The sequence below is a fragment of the Podarcis liolepis genome, assembly GCF_965112155.1.
Source record: "Podarcis liolepis genome assembly, chromosome: 12".
NCBI lineage: Eukaryota > Metazoa > Chordata > Lepidosauria > Squamata > Lacertidae > Podarcis > Podarcis liolepis.
In genome coordinates this window covers 19,822,419-19,847,359 of record NC_139563.1, presented here as the reverse complement: position 1 = coordinate 19,847,359, position 24,941 = coordinate 19,822,419, and the positions used below count along the sequence as shown (strand labels likewise).

Sequence of the window (24,941 nt, the reverse complement as noted above, 5' to 3'; positions counted from 1 at the left end):
CAAACCCCTGCATGTCAGTCATAATAGTCACAACCTGGACCTGGAAGTAAAGTATCTCTGGCATCAGTCTCAGCTACCTCACAGAGTTGTTGTGAAAACAAGTATGGATTGTAGAGCAAAGCATTGGCTGGAAAGAGCTACAGGAAAGATTAATAGTATCCCAGAGTGTTTGTGTCAATGAAGACGAATGTTTTCCCTTTTACAATTCTTGGGCTATGTCAGCTAAAATGTCTGAGAAATCTTGGTGTGAGTGATTCATTTCACCATTCTGCCCAATGTGCAATTTTTCCACTCTCTCTCTCTCTCTCTCTTTTGGTCTCCCTGGGTGGAGTGTTTTCTGGGGAGCCGGGTTGGTACAGCTGGCATTCTCAATATTATTTAAGGCAGATGAACTTCTTCGCCAAACGAAAGTGGTTATACAGCAGTTCAACAGTGACACGGAAGCTCTAAAGAGACACCCAACCCTTTGTTACTCCACCTTTCTGCATAAAAACCTCTATGGTGGCTAACAAGATGGTGAGAAAACAATCCAATGGCCTTAATTAATAAACAACAACAATAAAACAGCAGTCTAAAAACAAACAGGAAAGCAGCGGAAAAGGGGGTGAAAATGTGTTGTACATTGTTGCATTTAATTCCTTACCTTCTGGTGCTTATATTTTTGCACATTTCCTAACATATCTATTATTATTATTATTATTATTATTATTATTATTATTATTATTATTATTATTAAGTTTTAGTTATGCAAAGCTTCCTGTGATGCATCTCAAAGCAATTCCACAATACAATAAAAGCATATATAAAACAATTACATATATAAAAATAATTTGAAACCCAGTGCAGATAATGGGTTGGGGGCAGGGATCTCCACTTAGAAGGATGGATGAAAGAGGAAAGTCTTCAACAGACACCTAAAAGACAACACAGGTGCATACCCTCCATTCCTCAGGTGAAAATAGGGACATTTCTTACTCCTCCCCCCCAAAAGATGACCCTTCATTTTTTGTCCCCCACCCCTGCAGAACAATTCTTATCAGAAGAAGGGCGAGTGTTGGCACCACAACACCAATGGGGCACAGCACACATGCCCTCCACCTCCCTTCTTCAGTAGATTTACAAGAAAATTTACAAAAAGAAAAACACACACCAATGAATAAATTTTAGAAAAATATCAAGTCCCCTTGCGCTCCTGCTTTCTTTCCACCCAGGCTGGCCCTGCCCTCACCCTTGGAGCTGGTGGATCAGACAGGGTTGGGCTTTAGTGGCCTCTCCTCCTCCTCGCCTGCTCTCCAGTAGCTGCTCTGAGCTGCCCAAGGGAAGAGGCCAGCAGTGGCAGCCATGGAGAGGCCATGGAGAGCCATCAGGGCTTGGGAGAAGCCTAGGCTCATCCTTCTCCCTGAGCTTGGTGGCAGCATCACTGGCACATCCAGCTTGCAGGCTTCCGTCAACTGGCCTCTGAGAGAGCGGGCAGCATATTGAGGTAGGTGGGCTCTTATTATTACTGTTTTGAATTTGAGCGTGTTGTTATTTTCCTTAGTGGTTCACGCAAATTGCTATTCTGAACAATGCTTTTCATAGAGTAGGAGACACCGTGGATGAGTTTATGGGGAACAAGGGGGAGGCGGCCGAAAAAGTTTGGGAACCACTGAGCTAAACAAAGAAATCTTGATTCAGCCCAGGCTCTAAAGCACATTGCTATCTAGATGAGAGAGCATTTAGGTTCTAGGAAGGAGGAATGGGTACAAAAGTAACAACGAAATTGAACTCATCCTGAACATCCCTTGAACTGTGATGGAAGTTTAAAGTAGTCCTCTAAGGATAAAGTAACCCCAATAAAGTCTTCCTGGGATTGTTTGTGCAGCTGAGGAATCCACCCACTTCCATATGCAAGCCTTTCCCCTGTCAGGCCTGCTTCAGCTGCTCCACAGCTCAATGTCTGCAGCAGCGCTTTTGTTAAGCGAGATAATTGGATGGAGCCTCCTAGTTGGGACTGCTCCCCTCCCCCTGCCCCCTCCCACCACAGACAGGCTCAAAGTATATAGTAATGCATTCTCCTCGCCATACCAATAGCACAGCCTAACAATAGTTGTCAGAAATGTATATAAACTACAAGCTCATGGGTACGTTTTAACATCAAACACGCTCATAAATTGAATTCTGAGCTAGAAATTGTACAGCTGGGGACAGTTAGCTGTGTCACACACACAACTGTGATGGCCCTGGAAAGCCATTCATAATGGGTGTCATGTAAATAGGCAGGCCAGGAAGTTCAAATGCATCTTTATATTTGATGTATACTGAGATTTGTTTGTAGTGTGCGTGTGTGTGTGTGTGTGTGTGTGTGTGTGTGTGTGTGTGTATGAATGAATTGATATGTGTGAGAGTTAGAGGGAGGATGGATGGATGATGAATGAATGAGCAAGTGAATAAGGGGAAAAGAGGCAGGGAGCAAACAGAGGCTGTGGAGCCCAGAGAGAAGGAGGCTGCCTGCTCAGGGGGCAGCCTGAATGTATGACTTTTGACTTCTCCCGCCCCCAAAAGGCAGCACACCCTTCCTTTGACTACAGGCTCATTGGAAAAATAAAATATCCTGGGCTGATAGGGAGGCATGGCAACAAGCAACTTGCCAGACAGGTCTAGGTGCTCTTGTTGGGGACCAATCTTCTAGATCTATTTTAATTGGGGTTCGGCCACAGATACTGCTTTGGTTGCCCTGTAGGGTGCTCTGGGTTGGGAGAAAGTCAGGAAGAGTGTGAACCTGTTGGTTCTCCTTTATCTCTCAGTGGCATTTGGTACTGTTTACCAGGGTTTACTTCTGGGGCAACTGACATTGCCATGGTTCAACTCCTGCTTGGACAAACAGCCCCAGACTCCACTCAAAGAGGCTAAGTTTAGACCCTGTGTTATTTAATACCTGCGTGAATCTGCTGAAAGGGATCGTACAGAGTTTTAGAGTGTGCTGCCATCAGCAGCCTGACAGCAGGCAGTTGTTTCCTCTCTTCTTCTTCTTCTTCTTCTTCTTCTTCTTCTTCTTCTTCTTCTTCTTCTTCAGGTGATCCTGTGGGTTTGCTGCCCCCATGTCCGGTCACAATAGCAGACTGAATGAAAGTCAATCAACTGAAGCTTAATCCAGAGGCGACTGAGATGTTGCTAGTGGGTGGTTCTCCTGAGGGGTCTGCAATCTCCTCTAGATGTGGTCACACCATCCCAGAGTTCCATCTGAAGTATCCATTTATTTTTACTTCATTTATAACCCACCTTTCTTCTCAAGGTTCTCCCCCTCCTCATTTTATCCCCACAAGAACCCTGTGAGATAGGTTGGGCTGGGAGGCAGTGACTGAACCAAGGTCATCTAGTGAACTTCATGGCTAAGTGGGAAAATTCAAACCCTGGTCTCCCAGGTCCTGGTTTGAAACTCTAAGCATGACACCACGTTGGCACAGAATTGTAGCTCTGTGAGCAGAGAAGTTCTCCTAAGAACTCTGAGTGCTCTTAACAAACTACAGCTCCCATAATCCTTTGGGGGAAGCCATGACTGCTTGAAGTGGCATCACTGTGCTTTAAACATATGGTACGAATACGCCTCAGTCAAGTCGCCTATCTTTCCAAGTGGAGATTTTTGCTTATGCTTTCAGTTGACAAACATAGGTTATACATGCAGCCTGAGCCAATCAGTGCATGTTTACTCAGAAGTAAGTTCTGTTCAGCGCAATAGCTTTACAAACCTGCTCAGGTTTAAGCTCAAAGGCATTTTCCAGAGCCGCGCCGCTGCTAAATAGTTTTTCCCCTGCAGTATGCAGAGAACATTAATAGTCGATTTGCCATTCGCATCTTACTGAAAGGCTTTGGAATTGGGTTTAACCCAGTTGGTCTGTTATTAGTGTTTACAGATTAAGAACAGAAGGTTCAAATTAACTGGGATAAACAGTTGATTAAATATTTATTTTATTTGGCTAAAGTTCAGAGCACATAGTAAAAAGGACAAGGCCTATCAGGAATGAAATCTGAGAGCAATCAAATGACCCAGCTGCTATTCTTTTATTTCATTATGTGTACGTTCTGCTTTTCATCCGTGATGGAACTTCAAGCATCGTACCTCAGGTTCCCAGGCTGTCTCGTGTCTTAAGTACTGACCCAGCAAGGCTGCTGCATCATCAGGGGCCTCCAGGCCAAAGCTATGTACAGTGATACCTCTGGTTACGTACTTAATTCGTTCCAGAGGTCCGTTCTTAACCTGAAAACGTTCTTAACCTGAGGTACCACTTTAGCTAATGGGGCCTCCTGGCACGCAATTTCTGTTCTCATCCTGAGGTAAAGTTCTTAACCCGAGGTAGTACTTCCAGGTTAGCAGAGTCTGTAACCTGAAGTGTCTGTAACCCAAGGTGTTTGTAACCCAAGGTACCACTGTACAGATAATAGCAATTAATAGTCATTGTGGAATTGCATTTGTGGCATATATCCTACCCTGTCAGAGTGTTTTACAGCAATAGTGCAAGAAGTGGTGTACCATTCAGTTTCAATGTCATGCGCATCATGTGCCCTTCTTCAAGCCCCAAACAGCTTTGGAACTTCTCCAAATGAATTTTAAAGGATGGCGACTTCCCCAGATTTGCATATCTAAACACGTGTTCCTTTTAAAAAGCAGTACAAGGCTATGTCTACTTCATAGCAGTGCTCTGGAACCCTTCCTCGTAGGAGTGCCTCCTAAGTGGGAAATTTGCTGGACCGAAAGCTGCTGATCTGATCTAGTCAATTTCATACAGCCATCTCGGGGTCTGCTTGGTGTATGTACAGTCATACCTTGGTTTTGGAACAGCTTAGTTCCTGAACGTTTTGGCTCCTGAAAGCCGCAAACCTGGAAATGACTGTTCCAGTTTGCAAACTATTTTTGGAAGTCAAATGTCCGACGGGGCTTCTGCAGCTTCCAATTGGCTGCAGGAGCTTCCTGCAGAGCTTCCTACAGCCAATCAGAAGCCGTGCTTTGGTTTCCGAACTTTTGGAAGTCAAACAGACTTCCAGAATGGATTCCATTTGACTTCCAAGGTACAACTGTATTCCTAGCAAATACCTGGTGCTCATGGCAGATCTGTTAACTGCTTTCATTGCCGTGAGCAGGGATCTGTATCAGGCACACCACCCAAAATCTCCACAACACAGATCTTTCCATCTACATATATAGCATATAACCAATTTGTGTTTTTATTTATATAAATATTCAGGCACAAAGAGACACACCCCTTTCAGTCCCCAAATCCAGGTTACTACAATGACAGGGAAATCAACCACACAACAAAAAGCAACCAAACTAAAAGCAACCAAACCAGTAGCAAAAGCATAAAAACAGCACATAAAATAACAGGACGGAGTAATAATCTCACCCCAATGCAGCAAAACAAAATTTTCCTCACAGTATGCCTCAAGACTGATAAAGAGGGGCCACATGAGTGTCCCAAGATACAAAGTTCTACAATCTGGGTGCCACCATCACAAAGGCCCTGTCTAGTCTTCTCATCCAGCAGACTTCTGACAGTAGCTGGGTGCAAACCAGCACCTCCATAGATGACGTAAGTAGATGGGCAGGAATTTCCAGGAGAAGACAACCCTTTCAATATCCTATTCCAAAACTGCTTAGGGCTTTGCAGGTGACCACCAGCACTTCTGAATCACGCTTGGAAACAGACCAGAACCCAATAAGGTCTGAAGAATATTGGCACCACATGCTCCAAAGAGCAAGCCCCAGCCAAATCTTCGTGCAAATGTGTGGATATACAGTATACAATATGCAAGTTTTCTAATTGTGCCCACACTGAACCAGACAGATGACTCATTTGCCAATGCCAAGTACCCAGTGTCAAAGCTGTTATGAGCACCAGTCCATAGGATTCCCACCCCCCTATATACCGGTACCCTCTTTCCTGTTTAGCTGGAAGACAGCATTTCCCCTGCACTCTGTAGCTAAAATGGTTGGACCCCACTGGCTTTTTTTCCTTCCTGCCTTGAAGGTGATCTGTACTGTGACTCCAGCACTAATCTGCTCCCCCAAGGGAGGTGAATTTCTTCATTACTGAAATGTAGGCCTGTAACAGTTTCTGCCCCAGTGTTGCCAATCTGGAGTTTATCTCGGTGGCAAATGGGCCTGAGCCTTCCAGTGAAATTAGACCCTGCATTCTAAATTAAGTTGGCCAGATGTCTTCAGTTTAGCCAGACAGTCCTTGGTGTTTGCAGGGAAACCACCGAGACCCGCGAACCACCCCCGATTTGCCAGTTTTGCTCTGTACAGATGGCCCCACTTCGAAATCCATTCCTTCCCCATCTCTGCCACATGCAAGATGCAGATCAGCGAAAGCTGCTGCCAGTCAGTTTAAAAGACAAAACATCTTCCAAGCTGTGCTCGTAGCTGGGGAAGAAAGGAAGAAAAGCTCTCCTTTCAGAGGGCCCCTCTGGGTAACAATGGAAATCCCTTTGGGGATCTAATGGGCAAACCTCGTACAAAGAGATACATGACTCCCACCTCCAGCTGCTGCTTCAGTATAAAACAAGGGGAGTGAAGATTTGGCTACTTTCATCCAAATCCTCTTAGACAATGCGAGTGCAACGGGGTGTTTTCGCCCTTTTGTTCAACATGCTCTGCTTCAGAATCAGTGTAACATCCTTGGGCGAGGGAGACAGAGCGCAGCTTGTAAGCAACAAATTACCAAAGGGTCTTCTTATTGTCTAACAGCACACAGAGTACCAGTGAGGTGAGAGAAAGTTTTCCCCAGAGATTTGACGGTACGGTTACAACGGCACCGCTGCCCATAGCATGTGCCTACTCTACTCTCCTTGTCGTTCAAAGATTATGCAGGTTTTTGGTAAATGCTCCAAAAACCTGTGGACACTGTTTGATCAGCAGGACGAAAGAAATCTGTTTGGCCAGTGAATGTGAGAGGGGCTGATGCTTCTCTTATGCAGCCTTAGGTCATCTTAAAATGCTCTCTCTGTGTGTGTCGGGTTTTGCAATTGTCAGCCATCTACCTTGAATCCTTAAACTGCTCTGAAAGCATCCCTAATAGTAAAGCGCAATAGGATGACTCAGTGAAAGATCTGCCAATAAGAGAGAAAGAGTCTCTCGGGGGCATATGCAAGTTTGCTTGTTGGCAGAGTTTGTATCGAGCTGCCAAGGTGCTTTTTAAACTTGGGGCACTTTGAGGATTGCATTGCAAAGGGATGCTGACTGGGAAAGACTGTAGCTTGAATTCCAGGTAGTACTTGTGTGTGCAGTTGGAATATTTCCCCCTGCCCTCCTTGTTCTAGGAGGACAAGGAGAGGCCTGTTGAAGCAGGCCAAGGGCCCATTAGTCCAGAATCCTGTCTCATGTGCCAGCCAGCCAGTTGCTCCCAAGGCAAAGTGCCTTTTGGGAAACAAATGGATGGCAAGAGACCATTACTAGGGGAGCAAGGATTTCATCCAGGATCTAAATATATTCTAGTTTGAAAGCTCCCCACCTCCAATGATGCAATTAGGTTTTAAGGTCTATAAACTTGCTTTCAAAGTAGCCTCGAGTGCTGGCAACTCTCTTTACAGAGCTTAAGCACCACTCCGCCACACATCCTGTTCTCCCCCCCCCCTTTCCCCATCGGCATGGCTCAGCCAACAGCCTCTGCTGGATGAAAGGGATGGTCATTTTGCACAGATGGCAATGAATCCTGTGCTGACCCTGCAGATGCTGTAGCTCAGGAAGGAGGGGGTAGCTGGCCCTGGGGGGCTGAATGGACCTCCAGGCCTCTCTACTTGGCCCATGCGACTCTCCCCAGACAACATCCTTCACCCACAGCCCCCTTGGGGACTCTGGCTTAGCTGGAAAGTCTCGAATTGTGATAATGGCCCTTGCTTGCAGGATGAAGAGAGATGTCAGCACAGAACCCTGCAGCTTTTGTGTGGCCGAAATGTAGCCTACATCCATTGCTCCGCCCACTTTCCCCTCTGGCTCCGCCCACCTCTGGAATGCCAATCCCAGAAGGTTATCTATGAGGAATTGCAGCCCTGAAAAAATGTCCCCCATTCCTGCTGTAGCAGGCAATACAGAAGCATCCTACACGTCGAGCGAAACTCAAAGCCAATCTTGCTCTTCCACTGATCTTTTGTAAGCGATTCCACCATAGCAGCTTCATAAAGGAGTAGGTTTTTCCCTGTTGGTGGCTGAAAGGCTCTTAAGATGCAGTGTGAGTTACCTTGAATTCAGTGCATTTCTGTTCTCTGTGATTTAAGCAGTGCTGCTTTACCCCAGGCACAGTCCTTGTGCCAGCGACGTGTCCTCGGAGAAAGACGCCCCAAAGGTCCCTGCTGCATTCACTGCACCATCACATACACAGCCCATGCGCTCAGGCTACAGCTTCCAACACATGCACTGCGGGTGACAGCATGCACTGGTTACCTGCACACAGCAGGTTAAGGGTTTTTAAAACATCACATTCTCCCACATGCAGCAGCTATAAGAGTTTTCCTGTATCAGCAGCATGGGTTAGCAAATGTTTAAAGTGGGCTGAGGTTTTCCACTACATTGCTCTGGCAATATCCTAGGCCAGCTCCCGCTGGGCCAGTTCAGCATTCCTTACAAAGGACCCTACATTAAAACATTTGTTGGTGCAGAAACTCCCAGGATCACCACGGTTTATAAGGCTAGCGTTATGCAAGATTGAGGCTGCAATCCTAGACACACACTGGGAGTGTGTTGCACTCATCTCAGTGTGACTTGTTTGCCTTTGAGTAGATGGGATGGCACTGCAAAATGACTTTGATCTGGTAGGAGAGTCACAAAGCACTGCAGAGAGGGAGAATGTAAGTACCACCAAGACAAGAAACCTGTGAAGTCTCCGTGCCTCGTCCTTGGACGGTGCCCTCCCCTCTCCTCCTGCATGGAAAGAACAGAAAGATGCATGACCCAAAAAGGGCAGCTGAGCAGCACAAAGTTATTAGTCACCCAGGTATTTACAGTGTTTTTCCTACTTCCTTTCTCCCATGGCCTTTGTGGTCAGCAGAACAAAATTCCTGGGAACTCCCACCTAAACACAAGTTTCCTGTTTATGCTCTCCTAGTGCTTTTATGCTGTTGCTGCTGAAAACCAGGGGACCAACGTTGCCACAGAACAACGCAAACAGAGATTGCAGGTGAGCAGAGAGCAGCGAAGACGCCTGGTCTCTCTCCACACATTTCAACGGGGAGGGAGGAGGGCAAAGAAGAAAGAGAATAAGGATCAACATGTTTCTCTCCCTCTCTTAGCTTCTTTGTCTTTTTCTCTCTTTTTTTGCCAAAATATAAAAATAGGGAGGGGGTGTTTTGTGTCTTTTTTGCCCTCTAGATCTGTCCATCAAAGTGGGGAAGGAAGTGCTGGTCCAGGTGGGATTCTGATAAGTAGCTGTGCTGCATAGTCAGGCTGGCAAAAGGTAGCTTGTGAGAATGGACAAAGCTGTGGATTTCAGATTCTCTCCCTTTCACATTGTTCCAACCTTAAGTTCAGCTCGCCCTGTTTCATAATCAGTGTGTGGTTTTTAATTCTAAAAGTTTGCATGGAGATTTGTATACAAGGTAGCTCAGTTGGTTAGAGCAAGGTGCTGACAACAGCAAGGTCACAGGTTTGATCCCCATATGGGACAGCTGCATATTCTGGCATTGCAGGGGGTTGGCCTAGATGGTCCTCAGGGTCCCTTCCAACTCTACAATTCTGTGATTTTAGGAATGCCAAATGTTGCCAAACATATGCAATTTTGCAAGCCATTTTCCTAATGGAATGTCGTTTTGCATACTGTGTTCCACTAATTTCCGGGCACTTCTTGTGGCCGGAGACCAGGCGTCGCAAAATTCAGAGAAGCGTGAATTCTGAAAGATAGCGGAGTTTGCTCATTTATTGGTCCATAAAGTGCAAATTAGGGAGGTTCCTATAAAAATGCAAATCTAAAATTTTTCTCTGCCCCGCCCCCAATCCCTAGCAGTACAGCTAGCTCTGGAAAAAGAAGGCAACAGTCCAGGCGACATATTCAAAGAATTTGACTTGAATGCCAACATCTCCTGCTTGTTCCTGACAATCTTACCTCCTCTGTGGGGGAGAGGGGACCAGATCACAAGTGCCCCCCACCCTAACTATTGTGCATGCCAGTCCCACATTGGGAGTTGGGCTATGCATGAGCATCTCATTTGCCTGTATTTGCTTCTGCTTCAGAACCAACATCTGGCCTGGGAATTAGAGGTATTGCCACACAGAGTATCCCCAACTCTGGGGATTCACTAGAAAAGGATCTGAGTCAAAAGGAGCTGGAATTTGAGATGGCGTGGGCTGGCTTACCATGCAGCCATTATACGCTAATAAAATACTGGGTTGTTATGTAATGATCTCCAAGGGATCGGAAGGATCTGGTATACAGTACTCTTCCAGAGCTTGCTGTGCAGCAATAAAAAATTTCTGAAATGTTATGTAAGTGCAAAACTAGCACACCAGAGAGCAAAGCTTGAGCCCAGCCCTATTTGAGTGGTGCTCATTTTAAGGTGGGGAACCGTTCGGCTGTGGCTCCACTCCCTTGAAACTGGAAGTGGTACAGCCTGTTCTATGGCCTCTCCCACTTTAGCCACCTGGCCCAGCATCCTTCTCAGGCCCCAGAAGACACAGGTTCACCTTCGACCAAAAGGAGGGTGATACAGGGAGTGGCAAGAAAGTCACGGTTCAGCCTTTCCTTCCCTGGTCTGGTCCCCTGCCCACCTTCTCTGCCTGAACCCCAAGGATGCTATCTGGCTACTGGGGGAGGCAGGGGAGAGGATCCTCCGACCCAGGGGGGTGAATGCAGCCCCCCATGCCTCTCCGTCCCACCCACAGAAATCTCCCCAGGCCACCAGGCCAGCTTCACACCCTCCTTGAGTTTTTGCCTGGCTGGAATGTGCCCCTGAACTCCAAAAACGCCTCTTCCTTGCCTGGATGGAGGATGAGAGGGGCGTTGGAGCGCGTGCCTGGACTAACCTACAGTGCAAAGGCAACATTTGCATTTCTTTCACCTCCCACTTTTGTCTCTGAACCCTCAACCCTTGGCACATGGCCCTTGGAAGGTTGCTCAGAAGGGAATGTCTCCCCTGGCCTGAGAAATGTTTCCCCACACCTGGTAGAAGAAAGTGAGGAACTTAAGTAGGGCATTCCGGGGGTTCAGTGTTGGTGAGATTAAGCTGGGGAGGCACCAGCAAAAGTGAGAATATTGTCCTTATTTTCCAGGGACAGTCCTGGATTTACAGAAGCCATCCCGGTTTCTGATTTGATCCCAGAATGTCCCGCTTTTCCTTGGGACGTCCCTATCTTCATCAGAGAAACATAGCAGGGTATGGTTATGCGGCCCCCAAGACAAGGAGATAAGTAACTGTACAGCCCTTAGAACACTTCTGAAGGCAGCCCTGTATAGGGAAGTTTTTTTTAATGTTTAATGTTTTATTGTGTTTTTATATATGTTGGAAGCTGCCCAGAGTGGCTTGGGTGACCCAGTCAGATGGGCAGGGTATAAATAATGTTGTTGTTGTTGTTGTTGTTGTTGTTGTTGTTGTTGTTGTTGTTGTCATGGAACAGGATGTCCCTATTTTCATCAGAGAAATATAGGAGATGCTATACACACAGTTGGGGTAGTTGGTGGTTGGGGCTGGGTGTCCCCCGTATTTCTATGCTCTGCTAGTACTTAGGAGGGTTCCCATATGCTATTTGCTTTGGTATGTACTGATGTTCAAGAGCAAGGGTGGGGAAACTCAGATTCAAGGGCCAAATGTAGAAGAAGAGAAGAAGAGTTTGGATTTGATATCTCGCTTTATCACTACCAGAAGGAGTCTCAAAGCGGCTAACATTCTCCTTTCCCTTCCTCCCCACAACAAACACCTCTGTGAGGTGAGTGGGGCTGAGAGACTTCAGAGAAGTGTGAGTAGCCCAAGGTCACCCAGCAGCTGCATGTGGAAGAGCAGGGAAGCGAGCCCGGTTCACCAGATTATGAGTCTAGCACTCTTAACCACTACACCACGCTGGCTCTCGGAGAACTTCAGAGCTCTTCATTCAGACCTCTGAACCCTTCCCGGGCCACACCTCCTCACCGGCCCTGCTCCACGCCTCTCTCCACAACTTTTGCCTAACTAGAATGTGACCTTGAACTCTTAACAGGGCCTCTTGCTTGCTTGGATGTAAGCGTAGAAACCTCTGGCTTTTGGGGCTGGACTGCAGCCTCTGGGAGTCACATCCACTGCCCCACCCACTGTTGTCATGCGGCCCCTGGGAACTCGCTTGTGATGGAATGCGGCCCTCAGGCTAGAAATGGTTTCCCTGCTCTTGTTCAAGAAGAGATTTCATCTAATTGGTCTTGCCTGCTCTAAAATGTGGATTTTTTTATTGTATTGATTTTGTTATTTGTCATATTTTTTAGTTCAGATCACTGAAATAAGAAGCAGCATGTTAACAATAATAACTGGAGATTAATGAAAAGGACAGGCTGATGCTGCCTTGTCTCCTAGTGTACAGTGGTACCTCGGGTTAAGAACTTAATTCATTCTGGAGGTCCGTTCTTAGCCTGAAACTGTTCTTAACCTGAAGCTGTGCCGCCGCCACGCAATTTCTGTTCACATCCTGAAGCAAGGTTCTTAACCTGAGATACTATTTCTGGGTTAGCGGAGTCTGTAACCCGAAGCGTCTGTAACCCGAGGTACCACTGTATTGGGGAATTTAAAGATTCAGTAGGACTCTGTGCAGGGCAGTATTGGATACAGTATTAAGTCTCGGAGACAGGATTGACTGCTTCGTTAAAGGGCTACTGTACCTTTTACAACTACATGCCAAGCAGGAATTCAGCAGATGAAGCTTTCCCCAACATATATTAGGTGCAACAATGGAAAGCAAAGGTTTACCTGACAAATTTCCTTCTTCCTAGTTAGGAGAAATTAAAATTGTGCCTCTGCTAGGAGCAAAAAAGTTGATTTACTTGGTTTTAACCGTTTACCCCAAATTTCTTTAGTTTGGTGATTAAATCTATGACCGAGGATCCTATACACTAATACCAAGCTAATTTTCTGCATGTAGATACTTTTATAGTGAAAATGACACTATGCAAGCTGAAGGGGAGGGAGGGACAAAAACCCAGAATAACCTAGCAAGGACTGAGCATACTCACTCAGTCCAGAATACTGACTTTTTAAGGATGGTGATGGTGGGTTGGAGACTGGAGCAAGAGATGGAATGGTGTATCCTAGCTGGCCAGAATCCTGAACAAGAGAACTCTATTTAGACAACTGAGAAATGCTGTATTTCTTGCCAATTTTGCTTCCCACTGCTGTGTACTATATACTCATGAACGTATTGCAAAGGATAAAACTAAAAGAGCTTATTATTAGGATTCCCCAGGGATGTGTGTAGCAGAATGCTTCACCTGTTGAATATCATCTACCTGCTGAAATTGCAGGAATCCCGCAAAGGGGGGAACGGGACTGGCAGGCCTATTTAAATCTAGCAGTTGTATAGCTGTAGCCAACACACCACCCACAACACACTGAAAGTGGAAGTTCAATATTACTTTTGATTTCCGGCCTTGGGTTTGCTTTGAGCTGGACCCTTAATGTTATTTAAACACAGTTGTGTGTATTTAATTATATCACAAATTATGTCACTTTGACCGCAGACAGCCTCGAACTGAATTTATTTTAGCAGCTGCCGATCAGAAAAGAATAACGGTGCTTTTTGTATACGGCCCATTAATGCAGCAAACTTTTTATCGGCTCTTGCAGAGACCCCAGGATAATGGGGATGATTTACAATGTATAAACCACATCGCAGCCTGAGGCCATCAAAACGGTGTACAGCAGGATAAAATTAAAAAGCAAATGATGTAAATTCTAAAAACGATTAAAACCTTCTCTACAACAATACATTCTTACAGGTTTACAATTTCAATACTGTTTGCAGCTGCAAATTGCTGCTTCGTTTCCCGTCAGTGTGTATCTTGTAACATGCCACTGAAACCCCTTAACTTTCTATAGCACAAATGTTCTGGTTCATTTTTGTCCCAATTTTGTTGCTCTATAGCCCCTGTAGACAGCACTGGGGAAGCATAGCACAACAAACCGAAGTAGAAGGAATCTACCACTGACGCCCGGTTATCGTGTCTATAACATGTTTCTTCATACAGCTGCAATAAAACACCAATCTGCACGGGCTCCATGTCTAATTTCAGCTGGTAATTGATTCCAGAGGGCCGGAGCTACAACACTAAAAGTCCAGTTTCCTGTAGAAGGGTTGGATATGAATTCAAACCACCACCATCACCACCACTGCCACCAGCAACAATGTGAACCTCTGGGACAAGTGGTACTCTCAGTAGTGCCCTATCTGAAAAGCTGTGCAGTTGCTGGACAGGAATATTCAGGCTGAAGCAGCCGCTTAGGTAAATTGGTCCTAAGCAAAGATGAACTGTAAAAAAGGCTACAGTCCCATGCATTAGGTATGGGGAATTTTTGGCCCTCCATATTTTGCTGAACAATGTTCAAGGATGCCTATGCTTGCTGGGGCTGACAGCACTTGTAATTCAGCAACAACTGGAGGGCCAAAGGTTCCCCCACACCTGTTATACACACTATTTTCTACTTTTTAAAAAATTGTGCTTCTATTGTTTCTTACTCCTTTGTTAGCTGCCCTGGAAATGTAAGTTTATGTTGAAGCTGCAGGATATAAATGATGGAAATACAGTGGTACCTCTGGTTACAGACACTTCAGGTTACAGACGCTTCAGGTTACAGACTTCGCTAACCCAGAAATAGTACCTCGGGTTAAGAACTTTGCTTCAGGATGAGAACAGAAATCGCGCAGCGGCAGTGGGAGACCCCATTAGCTAAAGTGGTGCTTCAGGTTAAGAACGGACCTCCGGAACGAACTAAATTCTTAACCCATGGTACCACTGTAGAGGTGAAGGAAGCCCCAACTTTTCAAATATTTAAGCAGGGTTGGGGATATATATATATATATATATATATATATATATATATATATATATGCTTTCGTAGATTTTCACGGGTACAGGAATGCAGGTTTTGGTGTCTTCGGGTGTCTTCCCGTGTAAGAGTTGGGGTGTCTAGGCGACGTTTCGACGAGGTCTCACTCGTCATCTTCAGGCTGGTGCTTTCGGCTTCTTGTTACTGGAACAGAGCAGGATCTCAGTGTTTGAGTTCCTATAAATACTGTTGAGGGGGTGTGGTGTATAGCCTCCAACGTTCTGGGCAGAGAGGAAGTTCCCAGGTTAGTGTGCCTTTTCTTCTTTTGTTCTTTAATTACTTGAGGGATATCTTGAGTGATTTCTTGAGTGATATTCTGAGTACCACTTAGGTGGGTCATTAGGTGTGGATTAGTTGCTAAAGCTTTCGTGTCTTGACCTCTTGAGCTTGTGAAGAGTTTTTCTGAGAAGATGGCTGTACTGCACTTAGTTGTGCTCTGGCTTGGCTTCGTGTATAGGGGCGAGCTGTGGTTTTGTGCCCTGCTTTAGCAACTAATCCACACCTAATGACCCACCTAAGTGGTACTCAGAATATCACTCAAGAAATCACTCAAGATATCCCTCAAGTAATTAAAGAACAAAAGAAGAAAAGGCACACTAACCTGGGAACTTCCTCTCTGCCCAGAACGTTGGAGGCTATACACCACACCCCCTCAACAGTATTTATAGGAACTCAAACACTGAGATCCTGCTCTGTTCCAGTAACAAGAAGCCGAAAGCACCAGCCTGAAGATGACGAGTGAGACCTCGTCGAAACGTCGCCTAGACACCCCAACTCTTACACGGGAAGACACCCGAAGACACCAAAACCTGCATATATATATATATATATATATATGGATGGACTGGCTTTTCTCAAGAGGCCTGTTCCTGAATGGGCTGCATTTCTTTTTTGCTGCTTATTTATTTAAAACCAGCCTATGTTTTTAAAAATGCTTGTTAAACTGCTGCTTTTAAATTGGCAGCTTTCTGAACATCAGTGTGTTTTTACGAGATGCAAGCCCCCTCGGGTGAGCTGTGCCCTCGTAAGGTGGTCTATAAGCAGTTTTATAAATAAACAGATGAACTCTCTGAGGTTTACCTCTGAGTAGACATGCACATCTAGCGCATACATAGGCAGAGCATAAATAACCTGATTTGTGCTGGTGAAATCCTAACAAGTGCATCGCTATTGTCATGACTCCCATCAAAAATCTTTTCACGACCCACAAAGTCCACACTGAGGATGACTTTAAGCTTGAATTGTAAAACTGAAAGAGAATCCCAGAGATTTCTTTGTTACCCCGGGCTCCTGTTTTATGAACCTTAAGGTTTAATTCTCCCGTCTTAAAAAAGCAACAGAAAATAAAAAAAATATGTGGCCTTTCCTTTGTTAGGTTAGCACTCAAGGAAAAGATGAAACAGAAGCAATGTCGTTTCTATTGAGCTGTATCAGGTTACAAAGCAGATGTCTTGCATGCAGGGATGGCGAGGTGAGGAGAACAGATGGCGCACCAGGAAAAGGATTGGCGCATTTCCCCAGCACCAGACACTGTGGGACAGCAGGGGAGGCCCTGGCCACCTGGGTCCCACACAGGTGGTGGTTAATAAACAACAACAACTACTACTACTACTACTCAACCCCAAGAAATAATGTAAAGGAAATCATAACTTCTATCTTTGTCCACCTGCACATAACAGTGTGTCACCTGGCTAGAATGGTTCTTGCATTTCTCTGATGACCAAGGTTGCTTCCAAACAGGGGTCCTTCAGAACTACAGGGCCATACCTTTTCCACCATCCTCTCGAAGAAGAATTTTAAAAGTTTGGTGGCCCACACCACTTTATATAGTACTTTGCAACCAGCAATGCCCTTCTGATGGCCAAGATCCTTCTGTAATTGTTTACTCAGTGGTCAGTCTCTTTCAGCCAAGGTCCCCTGCTATGCTAGTTAATAGTTTCCTTCTTGCAGGTTCCATCCATTTGAGCAGGGTTGAAGGAAAAGCTGTGATTGCTGGGTTTCTCCAATCACTGGCAGTCTTCAAATAAGATTTGCTCAGAACAGACCCATTGGAATTAGTGGACCTAACTTCAGTGTTTCTATTGTGAGTAAAACTTGCCCTCTCGCCCCAACTACCTTCAATAAATATTGTGCATACAAACCAAGACAAATATGCAGGAAGTGAGATATTTATCCATTTACTCCATTGCGTACATTATAATGGGTACATTATATCTCGTGCCATTTCAAATAATGTCTGTCCATCTCTTTGCAATATTTTGTAATTCAAATGTTTTTCCTCCAGCCATATGTACATGCATGATTTGGAAGAATGTCCAGATTTAGAATGGGGTTTACTAAAGCTCAGGTGTTTGAATCAGTTGTATCTTGAGTGTAGGACAGCCACATGTTCTACAGAAGAACATCCAGCCCCATCTCGTCCAGCCTCCTGTTCTCACAGTGGCCAGCCAGATGCCTATGGGAAGCCCACAAGCAGCACCCTAGTGCAAGTATGTGAAGCAGCCTTCTTTTTGAAATAATAATAACAACAATTTATTATTTTTGAAATGTCCAGTTCTGGTTTAAAGATGGCAAACCCGTAAGAAGAGAGAGCAGGGGCTTTGAAGTTGCCCATCAACAGGACCTGGTTAAACAGCTGTTCACACATTTGTCTGCAAGACCACAGTGTTCCCCACCATGCTGAGATGAAATATATGTCTATTTAAATTGCAGTAATTATATCGAAGTATGCAACTATACCTATAAATTGGCACATGTGAGTTTTATGCAAATCTATGACCTGTTTCTTTGACAATGCGTAAGTGTCCGCTCTACCTGAGTGTAGGGATGTAGGAAGGCATCATTTCCACTCCATTGTGTGCAGCGTGGTTTCCATTCCGCTGCAATTCATCTTCTGCCCAAACTCACATTATTCTGCTTGCTGTCCACTGTGGTGAAATGATGTAACTTACGTAATGCACTTAAGCACATAAATTATGTTGTCATTATGTTATTCTACCCAATTCATTTCAACTTAAAGGAAACAGTGCAAAAGGGGTGTGTGTGTGTGTGTGTGTGTGTGTGTGTGTGTGTGTGTAAACAATTGTATATCAATTGTGGACTGAAAGCAGCAGCAGCAGCAGCAGCAGCAACAGCAACAACAACAACAACAACAACAACAACAACAACAACAACAACAACAACAGTAAATACTGATCATAGTCATTGGATTGATTCCTGTTCTGGACATGAGATGAATAAGCAAACATTGGCAATTTCTGCTCCCATTTCTATTTTCGTTGGAAGTCGAGTAGGAAGGGACACCACATGCCAAATATTTTCAGCAGATGTATAAGATCACAAACAATTCACTTATATAAAGAAAATTACTGAAAGAAATTACTAAGCCTAATCTTCCAAAGCAAACAAACAAACATAGCCATATGGCAGCCGCCTTAAAAGCAATTGCAGTGAGCTGGCTATTTAAGGCAGCTTTTCCTGTATAGCAACTTGCTGCCCAGATCTGGCAAAACCATATTTGCCTCACATCCATAAACCACAAAATGAAACTGTTTGGCCAGTGTGTTAAAAACTGCAGAATCCATAGGACAAGCAGCTCTATGCCAATGGCTTGCCTTGCATATCATCTAGTTTTTGATGTGTGAACTGATACAAGATCTCTGTGGACTGCTTTGAGATGGCTCTCACACGTAGACTTGCCAAGTGATCGCTGCAGCATCAAGTGATAGCTGTTACATGGGACTGAGGCATCACAGGTCTTAACCTGCATGCCAGCCCCTCACATAACCCCAAGCACAAGGTTTTCCAAAGAAAAGCATGATCAGGGCAGGTTATGGAGCAGTGCTGGGAAAGAGCATTTTAAAAAGCAATCCATTCCAGTTCATCCTTTCCAAATTGGAACTACCGTATTTTTCGCTCTATAACACGCACCCGACCATAACACGCACGTAGTTTTTAGAGGAGGAAAATCCGTAGGCATGCCACCCGTAGGCATTTCCTCCATAACACGCACAGACATTTCCCCTTACTTTCTAAGAGGAAAAAAGTGAGTGTTGTGGTGCAAAAAATACGGTAATTCCATTCCAGCTCAATTCACAACTCATTTACATGGTATTTCACACAAACACACCCACCTTCCTAACTCATTTACATGGTATTTCACACAAACACACCCACCTTCCTACGTTTACAAGCTGCTCTGCTAAAGTATAAAATATATTTAAGAATACTAAGGAAGCATCAAAGCTTCAGTGTAATGTGAACAATTTTTTAATCTATTTTTCTCAACAATCATGATCTGTAACCTTTAACATTGTTTTTCAGTAAGGTGAAAATGGCAGATGCAAAGGCCACAATCACAGAAGTATTAATTATTGTATAAAGTATAAATATAAATTATTGAATTAAAATTAAAACGGAATTCAATTTAAAATTTCCCAAAGTTCCATCACAAAAGATTTGGTTCACCCAGAAATTATAAGAACTACTTTCAGGTGTAATTCAGAGATTTTTTTTAATCAATTTGGTGAATTAGCTGAATTGAATCAGTTCATTCCAGTGCTATTTTTCTACATTAAAAAAAGATGCCAGAACTCACCATGAATGCCACCCTTGTTGTCTTATAATGGCAATGACGCCCACCTGACAGGTGCCGGAATGTATTCTGGAATGTTCCAACTGAAAAAAGGCCTGGTTCATTCCAAAGACTGGTCTGGAGTGAGTTGGGAGACTGGAAGTGGGAGTCAGAACTGAAGACCAACCCAGATTAGAGAGCAAACCAGAAGGCAGGGCCACAGACACAAGTGAGAGAAACCAACAACACTCACATTGGCCTTGTTGCTCAAGCAACATTCAGCTGGGAAAAGAAGCCCTTTTTCCTCCTTCCTACCCAGATGCAATGGTTCAGGTTGGGTGGGTGGAGTCAGTCCAGAAGGTTCTTCACGGAGAAGACCGCAAACTGCAGTTCACACATTCACCACACACAGGGAAGCCACAGATTTTGGGAGCTCTTCTGCCTTTTGGACAGAAATGAATTCAGGGTGGTCCTACTTCTACACTGCAAGTTGAGCTTTATTGCACCTCTGAACTGCGTGAACCCAGTTGACTAGAATTTGACTTTGAACTCTGGCCAAATTTTACAAAGGAATGATTCCATTGACTAGCTGACATTTACTGCAATTCCATTTGTTTTAATGGGACTTCTCCAGTGAAAATGTTCACTGAGCCGCCTAAACCTTTTGGTGAACTCAAAACTTTAAAGAAACTTGGGATATATTTATGATTGCAGGTGGGAATAAGGTAATGCTGTGGTTTGGCATGTTTTCTTTAATAACCCCAAATCTGGCCTGACTCAGGGAGCTGGGCCAAGCTGAACTCTGAACTTACGCAATTCATGAATCGCCACTCACAATTCTTATCTGGAGTTGTGCACATTGCAGAAAAGGTGTGGTGTGTTGCTGGATCAGTACGCAAGGGAGGGAAGTTTCTCAAGCAAGCAAGATGTTTAATGCAAAACCATCTGCTGGGATCGGCTAAAGGTGAATTCAGTCAGCTTCAAGGTAAACACTCCCAACTTGGGAGGGGTGAATTCTTCCGTGCTGCTAAGAGGCTTTAAAAGATGCTGCAATGCGTGTGGATGGGGAGTCACTGTGCATAGCCCTTTCTGAAGACAGTAGATATACATCAAACAAGCAGTTTTAGTTGCTGCAAAACAATGGTTCCCCCACTTTGATTTTAGCTAATCAACTACTTGGAAAGCACAAAAGAATGTGTTGCAATGGTGTTAAGTTTGCAAGCAACCTTGAAGTTTCAAAAATGTTCTTCCCCAAATGATCCATTGCTGTCGGCTATCTTTGGAGGGAGGGGGTTGGTGTAAACAGGCTTACTGTGAGGATAAAATGAGAAGGAGAACGATGTACGACACCTTGAACATCTTGAGGAAAAGGTGGGGTATAAATGCAATAAATAAATTTTCATGAGGACTTTTTAAAAAAATAAATGCTAAAACTGATGTGTAAAATATGGAGAACTGAATTTAAGATTTAAAAATGAAAAACTGAGAGAAACCAAAATTGACATAGTTGCCCAAGACCTGATTCTTGACCATTCACTCCAATTTGTTTTCAGGGAGATTAGACAACATCGACTATTAAATGAGCATGTATTATACTTTGTTTGTGGGGAATTTAAACATTACTTCAAAGCAAACATCATCCTACACTTTCCACTGCATTTTCCTGTCACTTTCTTTATTGAAAAACGTCTAATCTTTGGGGGAAGTGGGTTTGTTGTGCAAGACCTCCCAGTCAGCTATCGTTGCACAACCTGATTTTGTTGTGAGGTGACTGAATCCCACAAAAAAAATTGCAGCAGTCTGGAAGCACCAGTAATCACACAATCCCTTCCAGCTATCTTACGTTTGATCTTGAGAGTGTGCTATCAACTTCCTCAAAGCTGACACCTGGCAAAGGTGTCTAAAAATTACCTTCAGACTGTATTAACTTGCCTGCACCAGAGTAAAGCAGGTTGGATGCAGAAAATCCTTATTATTGTTGTTTATTTGGCCTCCTTTTTTTGTAAATGGCTGAAGGAGTACGACGTTCAAGAAGCCATGCCCTGCTGACCTCCACTGAAAGAGAATATTGTCTCAATGTGGGGAGTTCATCTTAAAGATGACTGAGACAAACCCTGCTAGATATTTGACTGTGGATTCACCATATCAAAGAGAGTGAGTGAGAGAGAAATTCACTGTCATCAGCCGTATGGCACAAACGATCCCAATGCTTTTAAGTGTAGGATTTATTCTTCCCGGCTTGCAAAACAGATGCCACAAAATGTCCCCAGATGTCCATGAGATGTTTCCCAGTGTGTTCTTCCCTTAAAATACTCAAATATCATTCCAAGGTGTGCAAATGTTTGCACTAAACGCTTGATTTAGATGTGGCTCCCGCATCCTGTTTTTATTTCTGTTTGGGCATGGTGGGAAGACTAGACTTTGGATGGAGGGTATGACATGGTTATTTGTTTGTTTCTGCTGACTTTGGCACATGACCACATCCTGCTTCTAGGAACGATGCACCTTGGCCCTCGACACGGCCAGCTGGTGGTGCACCCTCCAAAGGGATTATCCTCCGTCAGAACAAATTGTTTTCATTCTCGGGCAGAAGCCAGCAGACATCTACAATAAATGGTCCAAGATCCTGGAATATCAGGACTCTGAAAGAAGAGAGCCAGAGAGTCAGAATTCAGAATGGGATTAGAAGGCTAATCTCTGTTCCCGACTGTATTTTATGAAGGACTGCATCAATTACACCAGCCTCTGACATGAATCTGTTCCAGGTGTGTGTTATCTCCTACTCCATAGAGCAGTCTTCTGCCTTCTGGGGGTCGTGTGTCAGTGGTGGGTGGGGCCAGAGGCAAAACTGGGCAGATCAAGAGATGTAACTCTTTCCAGAGTACGCATCAGAGTACAAAGGACAAAAATCCCACCATGGAGCATTTGGTTGCTGAGCACCAAATGTAGCATCTTCAAAAGGACAGGGCGTGTGAAGGTGGAGAGACAGGGAAAAGAAGGAGGCAGCAAGGGGAAAACACACACACACACAGAGAGAGAACTTCATATATCAACTGCTGCTGAACTACAATTTATTTGTTGCTTTTATGCTCTGCCCTTTTATCCCAGGAGCTTAAGGTACATGGGTTCTCCCCCTTATCATTTATACTCAACAAAAATCCAGTGAGATTGGGGGGGGGGGGAGAGAGAGAGAGAGAAACCAGCCCAAGGTCACCCAGTGAGCTTCATGGCTAAGTGAGGATTTGAACTCCGGTCTCCAGACCCTAATACAACACTCTAACCTCCTTAGTGTCATGTCATCCCTGACCATTGGGCATGCTGGCTGGGAGCTGGAGAGTGCTTGGCACTAAACAAAGGTGGAAACATTCCTCTTTCTTTCTTATAACTTCTATGAGGTGCTCCGTGCTGCAGAGATGCAAAATTATCACCATTATTGTTATCATTATACATATTGTTATTATTGCTGGTGACATTGAATGGCAGTGGTTCTGCAGGATTTCAGACGGGGTTACCTGGAGATGCTAGGGATTGAACCAGGAGCCTTCTGCTCTACTAGAGTGGGGAAACCCAGCCAGAATTATTATTAGAAACCTTCAGAGACACTAAGAGATCTCCTCCAGCACCCAAAACACACCCTTCCCTTGCTGAAGTTGAAAGATTCTGTTGAAAGAAAGATTCTGCCATAGCCAATAGAAAAGGTTGTAATGTGTGCTTGGTTGCTGGGAATGTGTGGTGGCCAAGACAGCTTCTCTGGTTTGCAAATGTGCCCCCAAATATGAAAAAGGGCCCCTGCTCTATATGATGTAGCAGAAAATTTGGGTTCTTTACTTGGCACTGTTGCCAACACTCCACGTTCTGGGGACATGTATGGCCACCACCAACCCGTGTTTCTCTCTGCGTCTCCCTGGCACATTGTGGCATAATGTAATTAATTAATTAAACTCTTTCCATCCTGTCCTTCAGTCAAGGGCTGTCAGGGGCAGCTCGCGGGATTTTTAAAGCAACAAACATGTTGAAATCAGAAAACAAGTGAAACAATAAATCACTGGAACAGAATTGGTTGGCAGTAAACCAACGACAAGAGCAGATATCATAAAAAGCTAGGGAGAATAATTTACACTTATGTTTCTTCACTTCCTGCCAGGAAAATGCTAGCAAAGTGACATCACACGGGACATTCTTTCAATGATACGTCACCAGGGAGATATGGAGGAGAATGTGGATCATTGGCCCCTATGTGTTTCCCTGTAACACGTAATTTGGGTCAAAGCTACAGCTTATTCTCGTGTTCTGATGGCTGTATCATAATATGTTTCCAATTTACTACAGCAGGTAGTGGGCATTAGTCATTGCAACTGAGAGCCTTATTCTCCACCAATTTATCTAATCCCTCTTAAGGCCATCAGAGCTGGTGGCCATCACCACATATCACAGTAATAAACTCCATATTTTAACAAAATGGTGTGGGTAAAAAGTACTTCCTTTCTTCTATCCTAAAACCTTCAACATTCCACCTCATTAGATGCTCCCCAACCCACCCCGGCGGTCATTTGTAGGGTTCCCATGTTGTCAGTTGAATTTCTACCCCACAACTACATCCAGTCAGAAATCCTAGGAAGTAAATAATTGTGCAGTTCTCCTCAATGTATAGCCAGATCAACGGTTATATGATCACTGTGGTGGCTATCCACATTCAGCATCCGTCATGAGAGTTGGTAAGTTAAAGTTAATCAGTAACTTTTGGTTCTTTAGCTTGTTCTTTCATTTTTCATATTTTCCCCTTGGATATTCCTAGGCTGGCTTTTCAGGCCACGTTATTCAAGGTTTCCAGGTAATTTGCATAGAAATAATTAAGGCCTCATGGCTGACTTGAGCTTTCCCATGAAGCTCACGTTTCAGTGAAGAGTTCAGATGCAGAACTGAGACCAACATATATAAAAGGCCCAGAATTGTTCCTGGTTGACTCATCATCATGGTTATCGTTCACGTGAAAGGTCCTCTCCCCCCAAAAAAGTTAAAGCCATTTGAAAGTATGGGTTAAAATCAGAGTCATTTTGGATTAAAGAGAAATTGAATGCCATTGGTAGGACCTCATTCTTTTGGATCTTCTGCCTTTTCTGCAAATTATTTGGGTGGTGCTGTGGTGTAAACTACTGAGCCTCTTGGGCTTGCCAATCGGAAGGTCAACGGTTCGAATCCCTGTGACGGGGTGAGCTCCCATTGCTCGGTCCCAGCTCCTGCCAACCTAGCAGTTCGAAAGCACGTCAAAGTGCAAGTAGATAAATAGGTACCGCTCCGGCGGGAAGGTAAACAGCATTTACGTGCGCTGCTCTGGTTTGCCGGA

General features: G+C 44.4%; 1 protein-coding gene and 1 long non-coding RNA gene across 2 annotated transcripts in view; one reads left to right on the top strand and one right to left on the bottom strand.

Moving 5' to 3' along the window:
* The window catches only part of LOC310689509 (uncharacterized protein), a 209,398-nt gene that overhangs the window by 114,416 nt on the left and 70,041 nt on the right, over window positions 1–24,941 (bottom strand). The window lies entirely within an intron of this gene.
* LOC310689588 overlaps window positions 5,109–24,941 on the top strand; it is a 40,424-nt gene continuing 20,591 nt past the window's right edge. The window contains exon 1 of the long non-coding RNA XR_014517532.1: window positions 5,109–9,149. This is a non-coding gene — a long non-coding RNA (uncharacterized lncRNA). The remainder of the gene's footprint in view (window positions 9,150–24,941) is intronic.